General features: G+C 29.9%; 1 protein-coding gene across 7 annotated transcripts in view; it reads right to left on the bottom strand.

The window, feature by feature from the left end:
- LOC106686805 (proton-coupled amino acid transporter-like protein pathetic) overlaps positions 1–13,924 on the bottom strand; it is a 125,536-nt gene that overhangs the window by 43,427 nt on the left and 68,185 nt on the right. The gene's annotated exons all lie outside the window — the stretch shown is intronic.

Raw genomic sequence — 13,924 nt, 5'->3', positions numbered from 1 at the left:
TATATACTTTTTTAATTTAAACTGATATTGCTTATTAGCTAAGAAAATTAATTACTATAATATGAATGAAATAAAATTCACACCCTTATGTAAGTAATAATAATAATTTTATATTTCTTTTCCAGTTTTAGGTGGTTATTTTGTAAACACTAAGTCGCGATCTTAATTCCAAAATCTTCTGACTTAAGTTCTTATTTTAATTAAAGTTCTGATTGAATCTTGAAGTTTGCTAGAGAGTTACTGTTAAGTTACACTTTTTTGGATTACTAACTATCAACAGATAATAAATGCATTCAACTTCAAGGTTCACTCAAAACTTTACTTGAAATAAAAAAAAGGGTTATGCATTTTTTGAATTATGGTCACGATATGATGTATCTAAATGTTAATTTTTGTGGTGAATAATTTATACATATCTAATTTTAATTTAATAAATGTTTTTTATAAAACTTTAATTTTGCTATGGGGCGAAAAAAGAAGTATAAATTTTTCAATGGGATTAGGCATATTGTAATAAATTTTATAATTAATACTGAAAACTTTACACAGTTTGTGCTATTGAAAAATGAAAATGGTTTTTGAAAACATTTAAAAATGTGAATTGTAAAATTTTGTGAATTATATAATATTTTGGTTAATTGTATTGTTCTGTTTTTCACTTTTATTTACCTATAGTTAGAATAAATAGTAAGGGAAATGAATTGCGACCGTGTGAAAAATTTCAAATTCAAGTTTTTGACGGGAGAACAAGTTTGGAACCCCCTCCCCCCCCCCCTCCGTCCAAAGAACTTCGTCTCGTAAAATAGGTGTGTGAAGAGCTCAAAAACGAAAAGTTGTAGGAAACTGAAATTACTAATATAAGACGGGTATGTGACTGTTAAAATTATGCAAAAGCGAACCATTTTTACGATTTTCTCAAAAAGTCTATATCGATTTTTATTAATATCCGTTTGACAATGTAGAATTATTTTTTTTTTTTTAATATCAGCTAGGTCTTATAATCATTGAAACAGTCTGACAGCGCCTACAATTTGATTTTAAAAAACCCTTTAAACTAGCTTTAATTTTGTTGATTTGGAAAAAATAATAAATAAACAGTTTTCATTCAAAATCCAAAATATTAAAGAATCTGATGAATAACTGAAGGAGAAAAAAAATCTTACTGAAATTGTTATTTAAAACTCTAATGCTCTAGTAAGACAGAAAAATAAACTATTGATGAGTTAATTATGAGTACTATAATTACAATAAATGAATGCATAATGATAAGCACTACCATTTTCTATTTCTAAGTTACTAATAATTATTTTTTTACTAACCAGAGATCTACATCACACATAAGTTTGAATTACTTACCATTAGCAAATCAGAGCTTATTATACTAGCTAACTACAGCGATGCTTGCATATTTAATTAGTACAATAACTATTATTACAGCAGTTACAATGTTAAGTAAATTTTCAAAGTCACGCACTACTATAAAATTAAAAAAATAAATAAGGTAAAGGAAAATTACTAAACAAAATGATGGTTATATCTTTCTAGATTGCTTTTTTAAATAATTTTTATGGCAACGTTTCAGAAATAAATTCGAAAAATAAAGAATTTCAAGCTATCATAAAAAAAATAACTACTTAATATTTTAGATCCCGGTATGAAACATTACAAAAGTCCTTGACTAAAATTAGATAAAACGTAGTTGTAAAAACTAATGCGTTTTAAAGAACATGAGACGGGAACAGAAAATAAAGAAATCTCGGATTGGCGTGTCTTTTTAGAAGAGTCTACTAATAGTTTTGAGTGGGAGACCAAAAAGACTGATCTAAAAATACTGCCATTTTGTACCACATTAGACCTTGGTGAATCAAATGCTTGCAAGATTTATACTTTCTGTTTATTTATTTTTATATTACTTTTTCGTTCACAATTGTATGATGTATAGGAATTAAATGAGTTTTATTCGCTACAATCGATTTCCTCCTTTTTTGTTAATTCACAACCACTACGCGTATGGCAAATATTTTAATGAAGTAAAAATTTTAACAAGGTTTTTGCACATTCAATATCAAAACGGATTTTAGATCATTACTCTCTACGTCTCTGCATCTATCATCACTTGAACAGATTGGTAGAATTTTTTTTTTATATGTATGGCTTTTTAACTGGAGATATACCAAATCCAGCACACTGCGCATTTTTTGAAAAAAAACGTTTAGTGCAAAACTGTTTACAAGACCTGCCTCATGTATTCAAAGCTCTAAAATAGGGAATCAGAGGCAATAAGAAGGGTATATTTTATAACGAAAAATAAATTTTATTTGCGCATAACTCAAAATGTATATATATTATAAAATTATATTTGATGGCTTAGAATCTAAAACCTTTGAAAAAAAAATTATCTTAATGGGACATTGCCAGAAAAGATACAGTCACTTCGACTTGGTAACCATTTTTATTTTTACTTTCATTTATGGGCGATCCTGAAACTAAGAGAAATCAATACAACCTTAATTTTAGAAAACAATTTCTCAACTAATTTTTAAAAAACATTTCTAGTGTGTTCTCTAGTAGGGTCTGTGGTCTTGAAACAGTGATTTGTACAACTCGTAGCAGATCTATTGGTAAATTTTACAAAAAAATATAAAATAATTATTGAACTGTCTGTTAGACTTTTTTTGGCTACTAATTACGAAAAAAACTATTTAATCAAAATATAGTGAGTGCACGAAAGCGTAATAAGAATTATAACTTAAACATTTTCACATCAGCTACATTTGACTTGATACACGATAAGCTCGCTATAGATAATGCTTATCGAATACTATATCCAATCCTCACAGATTAGGAAGTATGACTGTCCCAGATAGTACTATCGATTAATAGATAATTTTATTGGTTATTGAAAGAGGAGTTATTGGCATTATTTAACTTTCATTACGTGTAACTTTTGAGCTAAGAAAGTCGCCAACAACAGCGCTGATTTAAGCTCTACATTTTCAAGTTTTCATCTACGTTTTTTAACAATATAAAGGAAAAATAAATTCCAACATCTGTTATTAATCAATAATAATTGAATGTTGGGTTCAGTATTTGGTAAAGACTATGACATTTCTCGACCAACTGTGGTCATCAAATCACTAAGAAGTGACGACGTCATCATCCATGTTCAATAGCCAAGTTTTTTCCAACATTCCGATGAAGAACCAGATAGAACGTTTATAAGCACTACCATATTGACAGGGAATAACATTTCAACTACAGCCTTTCTCGACCCCATGTGCGATATGATTCAAATACCTCATCCATAAAGCTTCAGTATACTGGCTCTTGTATTGTAAACTGACGTAGAAATTTTCTTGATAGATTTGAATTCATCGTTTAAAATAATGTAAGATTCTTTGTGGTTATACAATTTTTTATTCAATTATAAAATCAACTGATGAAATCCAACTGAGACGGTCATTTTGGTGAACCTGGACAGATTGGTCAGAACATTTGGGCGTATAGCATTAATTTTTTCTGTTGAAAAATTAAAAAATCAAGGTAAGGGATCACATCATCACAGTTGTAGGCAATAGGTAATGGTGATGAATGATCTCATACATACTAAAATAAAATAAATAAATAAAAAAAAAATAAAAAAAACTCTCTTAAAATATATACAAACAGAAGAATAAACAAAATGAACATAATCAAACTATCTGTATGAAAAATAAATAAAAATATGATAATGATAAAATAATATAGTCTCTAGTCACATTTACACTATAATATACAATATAGACACAATCGACCTGAGGATCCCTGAGCCCACTCTATCCCCACGTGTGAGGGGTAGAGCAGAGCTCAGAAGATCCCAGCGCATCCTTCTCGCCGCATCACTGGTAGTGAGTCAGTGGAGATTGAGCAAGTGCGCTAAACCCGCAAACACTCAACTTGAGTGGAGAATCTGACCATTGCCAGAACTCCAATTGTCCATTTTTATTTTAATAAGTCTCTTGGCCACTGCCGTTTCAACCTTCTAGATGGGCTGTAGGGATGGGTGGAACTAGATAAGGTTTGAATTTTTTTAATTAATTCTAACAATGAGAGATTGATCAATTAATTCCAATGAAAAAAAAATTAAAGAAACTTCAGAGGAAACAATTTTTAAATTTTGGCATTTAAGCTCTGTCAGATTATTTCAATGAGGATAAGACCTAACCTTAACTATTATAAACCATTTGAGTTTTACATTGATATAACGAGTTTGATCGAAATCTTCAGCAACATTTTTGAGAGAATGACCAAAAAGGTGCGATGATATCAATCAAGATAAACTGACGCTTTCCGTATCTCAAGTTTACTGAGAAAGCTTCCGCGACATCATCGGCATATACTTATCTTATGTACATAATTTCAGCATCCTAGAAATTTTCGTTTTTGTGCTAGGCTAATCAAAAGACTTATTAAAAAACACAGAGCTTGTTTTGCTACAATTGGTTATTTGTGACAGAGAGAATAGGCTATTTGGAGTCACGGCACCTCTAAACGTGTATTTCGGTTGAAATGTCGGAATTGAAATTTTTCATAATCAGAATACTAACCCTTAGAGTACATTTAATATGTAAGCAAGTGAAAGTAAACAAATTTAAACTTGATGTAAGTATCGAATGTATGGATTAAAAGTTAAAATATTATTCTTAAATAAATATAAGAAATGAAAATCTTCTATAAGACTTGAGATGCCTCAAGTATGGAAATATAAGGTATGTTATTCCACCAGTTGTAAATGATACTTGTCCATTGTTAAAAGTGAACATTGTCGTTTAGGTTACACACTGAAAATTGGAAAGATGTTGGAATTAAATGGATAAGGTTGAGTTAGTTGTTGATTCCCAAAAATCTCCTAGATTGAGCCTGTCACTTTCAATTCCCTTCTTTCCATTTTAATATTTTAACCAATGTCCATCACAGAAATATGGCGGTTATATTTACATCGTGTTCTCACTTATCCAGATTCTAGAGTAATTTCGCTGTTTCTGCTCTCCTGTTGAAGCTAAAATAACGCACAAAATAGTATACAATGGTGATGCTTTGACACGTGTGTTTGGCTTCTCTTAGCGTGAAGTCATAGCCATTAGTCTTCTGATGGACAGGGTATCAATTAGGCTACAGTTATTAATACATGACATCGTTAATTAAAATGTAATTAAAGGCTGTAATAAAAAAAAACTTGATATTATTAAAGCATCATCAAGCGACACGAAGAATGTCTTTACATTCTTACATTACATACATAAATAATGTATTTCATATTTTAAATGGCGCCCGTATTGCGACAAATTACAAATATTTGTCTATATATTATATCAAATATATATTCATATAAAATTATACATTTAATATATAATATTTATTAAATATTACAGTATTTATTTATTTATAAAAACTGGATTATATGACCTAACAAAATTGTAATAATAATAAATTAGATCTGAACATAAAAATATAAGACAAATAAATATACCTGTCATGCTGAGGATTAAGGAAGTGATGGATATATAAGAATGGAATTTCCCTTTATCAATGAAACTATACACAAAGGAGTGGATGTAAAGAAAAGTGAAACTAAATATGTGAAATTCCTTATAGCGGTTACATCAGCTTCACTTACTGATTTATTTACATTTTATTATATGTTATATGATACTATTTTCAGGTTGATACTATTCTTGGTAAAATGATATTTTTGAAATAATAATTACATTAATAGACCCATAATAACTTAGTTACGAATAAGGTGGCTTAAAAATCAAAACTGTTCCTATTTTAAATAAACTGTATCTCCTTGTGAAGAAAAAAACATATTTAATCACTGATCGATACAAAAATGCAAAATGATACAATGCTATTATTTAAAATACCAAAAAAAAAAATTTCAGTTCACTAGAAACCCTAGAGACGTAAATCCATATTATTATCCTTACATAATCCTCAATTTTTATAGCCCCGCAGCAAATATTCCACGCAAAAAGTTTAATTTAAAAAACGTTTTAGTATTCTTTCCTTAACATGATATAAAATGTAAATAAACTTTTCTCCTACTTCTAATATTTTGTATTTGTAATACTTTTTCTGCGATAAAAAAAATTAAATATTTGATGTTTTAAATGCAGTATTTCAACTTAGTAATTAAATATTTTTTGCCCCAGTTCTGATATGTAGTTTTTATTGATGAGGTAATATTCTGTACCGTGATTTTGCAATGCATCAAAAAAGCTATGAGCTACCTACATTCTTTAGAATTATTGCAAAAATAAATTCCCTTTCAAAATAATGCAATGATAACATAATATGAGTCCATATTTAAAATAAGTCTGACGATAAAATTAAATAAAAGTATTACAAAATATTATGCAGCTGAAAATTTTTTATACTTGTATCTCACTGACGCATGAGTTGTTGATATTCTGTAGATAGTTCATATATGCGTGGAAAGTTATCGTGGCGAGATCGGGGCTAATTTTGACTTTGAAGTTTAGCTAAAGGCATTCCAACTGTCTTCGAAGATGAATTAGTCAACCCCGTTGAGGTCGCGTTGGTTCTGTTTAATTATAACTACGGAGGTTAAATTAGAAATATCATTTAAGAAGGCACTTCCTGAAATGGGCTTACCATGTATTGTGTTTTCATGTGCATTGGTCAGAGCTGCAGTACAATATTTTAATATTTTGTATCAGAAAATATTCAAATTCAATCTAGAAAGAAATTCAATCTAAAGAACTGAATTCACCGTGATGTAAAAGAAATATTGTCTAGCACGAGAAACATCAAACCGATTACGTAAGATTCGTTGTGGGTGATCTGAAGTCATGAATTAGTGCAATAATTATTCATGAAATTTGTTTTCTGAAGCAGTACTTTTTTTTTTTCTTTTTTACTGATGATTCATACTTGTAGCTTATAGTTTTCTCAGTAACAATTCATCGCTTTGTCAGACGAAATAAAGAAACTTATTATTTAAGCCCATTATTTTCACCACAAATTCATCGTTTTTATTATTTACTTATTAATTGTAGGAAGATGATCCAGGTAGCAATCAAGAAAGATACACGAATGAACCAAAACCAAATTTATTAGTAGCCATGTTACTAATTTCGTTCCTTAACTTTGTCCATATGTATTACTATTTCTAATAATTATTATTTCACAATTCATTACTTCATTTGTACATCTGTAATTATCACTAATTACTGAACTCGTTATTGCTTAGTATTCTTTAGTTTGCTACGTTTCCTTTTCTTTTTTACGTTGATTATTAATGATTTGTTTTTCGGCTATATATGTACTTCTCTTGACTACCTCGCTGACCACTACTTACAATTAATTAAACATGATCAACATGATTTTTTAATGAATAATCTTCCATTACTTGAATATACAGGGTGCCCCAAAAAGGAGTGGTCATATTGTCGGAGCAGATACTATACGTAAAGAGGAACAAAAAAGTACAATTGACCCATAGTCTGATTCTCTACAGTATTGGATAAAAATCAAATTTTGTGTATTAAGTTTTTATCGGTGTTTATTCTCAGAAAAATCTAGTTTAAAGCCACCTTACAAAAATGTAAGAGGTATCAAAATTAAAATTTAATATTTCTTAAAATTTTTCGACATTTGAAGCAGCTTACTTTTCAACAGCTAAGTTGTAATTACGCCATATTACAAAAAAACCTTTTTCATTTATCAAGCTTCAATATGGCGCATAACAAATCTACCTTCTTGGGCCAATTAAGGATGCGAGTAAACAGTTCATTTCTCTACATTACATTTCTTGGGACAGAAAATTAAAATATTGTCAATCCATTAAAAAAAAAAGTCTCCATTTACATTGAGAAAATCTTTTCTTTTTTCTTTTTGAATTTAAAGCTTCCTTACCTTCAGTAGTGATGAAAAAAATAATAATAAAACTATCATTATTTTGATTATAAAACGATATCAAAAAATATTGTTATTTAGACGAATGTATTATCTTTTAGACAAATTGATTCACAATAAATTTTAATTACATTTTCACAATGTGGAATATGTACATTATACAATAGGCTGTGTATATTCGTCAACATAATACATTGCTTTTGCCAGCCGTTTTGGAATATGCCTATATTGACATTTACATCTTAAATATTTTTTTATACGACGAATAAACATTGCAAGAATTTTAAAATAAATTGCGTACATACCTACCAATTAATAACAGGACAAAGACATCCGACTTTGAAAATAATTAAAAATTTAATTGTATGAAAGATTATGAACTCAGATGATGGTGTGAGTATGAATAATTGAAAATGAAAAAAAAAATGTATATTTTAGGACTGTTTGGAATAGAATAAAATATTATTCTATAAGTATAAAAACGTTTATTGAAAGTAATAAAATCTGCCACACTCGAACACAATAAGCAAGTATAAAACATTTTCTGGACCATTCGTTTGCTGTTGTAGCTATCTAAAGTGCTTTTTTGAACGGACTTGGGAGCTCAGAGCGTTTATCTTATAAATTTAGAAATAGTCTCGTCGTTTTCAAAAATGGATAGTAGATTGTAAATCAAGATAAATTCGTAGTTAGCCGTCTAATATGTACTTGTGGTTTATTATAGTTCAAGATTAACAGAGGATTTATTCTTACGACGGAAATTTCCTTCTTCAAATACTTTGGCATTGTTCCTTTGTGGACCTGGTGATGAGATTGATGGAAATCATTCTGGCATTAGCTACTGAAATCAGAACGGTTGAAAAGTGCCCAGCTCATAGACACTTTGCCAGAGCTTAAACTAAGTTTGATTCAGCAAACAATCCTATTTTTCAATGCCTGCCATCTAGCGAGGAATCAGCAACACTTCGTAACTAAAAATACCCCCAAAATCCGTCCTTGGCATTATATTTGGCGGGGAAACGGTGCCTCTCCCTGGCAACTGCTTAAAAATACCGCAGGGGAGAGATGCTGTAAACAGATCGGGCGGTTCTAACTAGTGTGGCATCATCAGAACTATGACGTCATAGTTAAAGCGTCATCAACATTCTTTCGATGGACAAATCGATATTTGTCCAGTAAGCACTGACTATAGACCTCAATATTTATCAGGCATTATATTTTCTCAAATGTTTTTTACATGAAATATGATCATTGAGTAACTGAATTTCTTTATTTCCTTAAGTCCCAAAAACAATTTATAACTGGTTAGGGCAAAATGGACTCTCTTCCTTTAAATAATTTAATCTTTTACCATATTATGTGCGATATAATAATAAGTGACTTTTACGGAAAGCAACAACTCATCTTTAGACTTCCACAATAGAAAAAACCTTTAATAAGTTATACTACGTTATATAAGATATTGAATTTTTTTTTCGGTTTTATCAGGAGTCCCTTTCGACATAATATAATTATTTTTGCAAGCAGACTTCCTTCATATATATTTTAGTACATAAACAATTACACTAAAGTGTACATTTCGGTATATTATCTTCATCTCCAGAATTTTTTTCAAAATGATCAGTTCATAATTGACTCTGAATTATATATGAGGGGGAGATGGTAGAGGGTGCAGTCTATGAAAAACATAAATAAGTAAAATTTATTTATTGGGACCTTGAGACCTCCAGATGCCCTGATGAAGGTTTGAAAATCTGGCCGAAATTAGTTTTCAAATTAATCTGGATAAAAAGTTTATTCAAATCCAACTCAGAATCTTGGTAAGATTTGATATTGTGGTTCTTGCAAACATCTACATTTATAAATCACATCTATATTCAATTTTATTTTGTTGGAAACTAGATTTTCAAGCAGTAAAGGGATTTAAGGGATGATACATAACGTACAAAGTTTTGACGTAATGGTTTAACTAATGAATAGCACATGAAGGCAATCTATTTACCATAAAAATTAAATTAGGTAGAAAAGATTCCACTGAATTGAACATGGTTTTTGTATCTGTAATTTACTTTTTATAAGAAAATAATTTTTTTTTCCCCTAACATAAAATAACTGCAATAATAATTTAAGGAATATTTTCTAATGCACTATGCAAAATTAATTGAAAGATTGGTTTCAGATCAATATATAGTCTCTCTTTAGAGTTTAATATGTTGGGCACAAACTAAATATTTCAATTTGGATCATTTAAACTTAATTTGAGACACGAATGACTAAAATTTGTTATAAATGAACCCCCGTACCGCTGATTTGCAAAAAGTTTTGATTTAGGCGTACTCCAAAGATAGCATGTAAACCCCATAAACTGTGATTACGTTTTCTACTGCTGCCTTCGAACAGACTGTTCTAAAGCTAGCAGAGATATCAAAAAATAACATCTCAGTCTACGGTACAATTTATACAAAGTGCAACATTCCTCAATCTCACTTCAATTCATTAGATACAAATGAAGCATTTTAGTTGAAAATAGTTAAAAAGAATTGATGCAGCTCAATACGCAATAAAAAATGTTTGTTACTGTAGTTCCTTATTTTAAATGTTGGGATCTTTAGGAAAACTTTAGGTTCCAAATAGAAAAAGATTGAAATTCAGGAGTTAATCTTTTTTTTCCTTTGGATATAATAGATTTATGTAAATTACCAAAATGTACGCCAATTTCTTTCGGAATTACTCTATTTAAAATATCTCTAAACAAATAAGAGCATGCGAAATAGTTTCTTGCATTAAGCGTGCACAAAAAAAAAATACAAATTAATTAAGTTACTTTTTAAAGGAAATAAATAATTATAATACATATAATACACATAATGTAGTATATCATTCTAAAAAAACAACACCTGATGCAAAAATAAGTAACGAAAATGCAGGAAGTTAAAAATAAACAAATTAAAAAACTTTCCTTTTATGAATATTCCGTTTAATTCGGAATTATTTCGTCTGTAGTGGTCACAGAGGAGGTAAAAATATACATAAAAACACCAAAAAACTAACAGTAATGTTTAGGTTTCAATTGCACTATTAGTGAAAAAGAAATAATAATAGAAAAAAGCAGAATGCAAGGAGACGAGCACGAGTATTGTGCTATCGAGTCTTCTTATATTGTCGTTAATAGTTAGTCATCAAAATAAAAATAAAAAATAAATAAAAAAAATAGACATGGTCATAGTAAAACTAAATAAACTCGAGATAGATGTTTAGTCAAGTTTAATTTAGAAACATATTGAAATCGTACTTAATTTTGTTATGTTCTGTACTTAGAGGTTTTTTTTCTCATTGTTCAGTATATCCATATATGTGACCCAAGATTTTCAAGGTTTCGACATCTTTTTTAGATCTTTCTCAGTTTCTTATGTGTAATCAAAGCTGTGCCCAAAATCAAATTCAGTTCCAGGAGAATAATCAAAACATTCCTACCTCAGATTTACAGTCCTTTTATCTCTGAAAATTAGTGAAAGTGTTTAATATTTTCTAAATAGAGAATTTCCAACAAATATTTTCAATTAGGTTGAGCTCAGATATTATAAGTGTACAACATATATTTTAATGCGTTGTATACTCTTGAAATTCTTTCGACATGATTGTTTGCAATACCTTTTTTCTCACTCAAGACTATAGATTATCTCACAACTGTAATTATCAGAAAAAAATGATGAACTAAACAGTTGCCATGTCAGCTTAAAAATGGCTGATTATGATAAAAATATGAATTCACTCCAAAGAAAAAAATATATTATTGTATGCATGCTCATATAAGAGCATTTTTCTATAATTTATTTGCAAATTTCAAATGATTTTGCACTATTTTCAGTAAGTATTTTATTTGATTTATTTAATTTTTGTATTTATAAACAACGGGTAATTAAGTAAGAAAAAAATAATAAAAAATCGGTCCTGCAACACCACATAATCAAATAAAATAAGTAGGAGCTCGAGGTCAACACTATGCTTTAACAGCCTAATTTATTGTGTAGTATAAATTATTTTAAATTTGAACACTCAAAAATTTCGACGAATTTACAAAGAAACCTTAGTATTTTTAACAAGGATATAAACCTGGTTTGTCAGACACCGAAAAGTGCTTGGCTATCTCTGTCTCATTAACAGTTAAATAACTGTTAATTGAATTGATTTTTTACAAATATTTTATGTAATAGAAAGATAAACCCTTTTAATATAAGCTGAAATTGAGCTTCCTGACACGTAAACACCGGTAATTCAGACGCACTTCCTCCAAGAAGTGCGTCTTTCATATCCTTTAGGTTCACAATGACCCAGATCAGTGATTGCTACGATCAGGCTGGCCTGTTACCTCGTTGTGCACAATCGCTGGGCGCAAGGCGTTCGCGTGCCGAACAACTTCCTCATTGTCTACGAGCGGAGTAGAGGTCGATCTCATAGAGCGAATTTAGGGACATAATAGACCTGGGAACTATTCTCAGTCGCTCGTAAGTGTTTTTCTTGCGTCACTGATTTGAGAATGGGTAGCCACAGTAGCATATTACAATTACACTTCCAATGTAATATTTTAAAATTTATCGAAACTACCACGTAAATAAAAACTTTAACCAATTTCACTATTAAACCAATATTCTTATTGGTCAACACTCTATAGTTTAAACTCAACACGTTATAGTTTAATATATTTTAAGGGGACAGGAGGAGGTAAGACAAGACACCAGCGTCAGTACTGATTTTCATATGATTTCGTAACAACGGATGTTTCAAGTCATATATCTAATAAGCTCTAAATCAACACCGACTCAGCCCTAGTACACAGTAATGTGAATTATATTACTTGTCAATAGCAGTATAAAGTTACTTATGGCAAATGTCTCTGTCTTATCGCAAGAAGGGCCTCCAGTTGGAGAAGGGGTTTTGTTTTTTCTAATTATAACAATAAAATACAATATCAAATTAAATTAGCAACCTGGGAACTACAGCAGATCCGGTTTGACTCCGACCTGGGGAAGGAAGAGATAATTTTTATTTCGTGACGGTCCCACTGAATGAAAACTTGACCATGGTTAGAGTATATTTGCTACTTCCTGATAATTTTCCTCATTTCCACTGTATATCATAAATGGTCAGGCAGAGCGTAATAATAACAACAAAAACTTAATCAAATAAAAATGTTACAAATAACACAAAGCCAAAAATTAAAAGTTTGATTTCCAAAGTATTATATTGGAAGCTTATGATTTCCAAAGTTTGCCAGCCACGAGCGACCAAAGTTATACCTAAACAAATGATAATTGCAGGCTTTACACATTTCATCCCAGATAAATTAGAAATGTGTTGCAGGACCATTTAACTAACATGATTTGGCGGCATTTTATCAACCTTGAATATTTGTATTTTTGTATATAAAAACTGACTTTTGAATATTTTGGATTACTTAAACCACCTTAGATCACATATTATTTTTAGAGTCGTATTTTCTAGCTCAGACATATTACTGAATAAGCCAAAACGGCACCACGCCTCAATGAACTGCTGTGTCAGGTTCGTCTTCTGGTCTCGAATATGGCCAGATTACACGCTAAATTCATATGACAGTTTTCTTTATTAACTCCTTTCTGTAAATACTCCTTCCTGACTATTTTCTTATAACATTTTCATTTTGTATTTGAACTCAACCAAATCAAATCTTAACCAGGGACCTGATGTTCCGAAAAATACAAATGACAATTCTTAGCTAATGTTCCTCTTAGTGCTCTTCAACAACAATTCTCAAGCTGCCTCAATAAGAACATTGAAATTCTTTAATTTACATCACTTCATCTCTTTTTATAGTTTATAAGCATTTCAATTTATTACAGCTGGAACAAACGTGAATATTTGGGCATTGGTTTATTGTCTGAATTTTTTTTTTAATTTGTATAAGTTTTTTAATTTCTTTACGGAGCCTTTTGTACAATTATAGTACCCCATGCTCTCCAGAAAT

Source organism: Halyomorpha halys, unplaced genomic scaffold (assembly GCF_000696795.3).
Source record: "Halyomorpha halys isolate HHAL.00 unplaced genomic scaffold, Hhal_1.1 Scaffold878.1, whole genome shotgun sequence".
Lineage (NCBI taxonomy): Eukaryota > Metazoa > Arthropoda > Insecta > Hemiptera > Pentatomidae > Halyomorpha > Halyomorpha halys.
The sequence above is the reverse complement of the archived record's forward strand: the minus strand, read 5'-3'. Positions and strand labels throughout refer to the sequence as shown.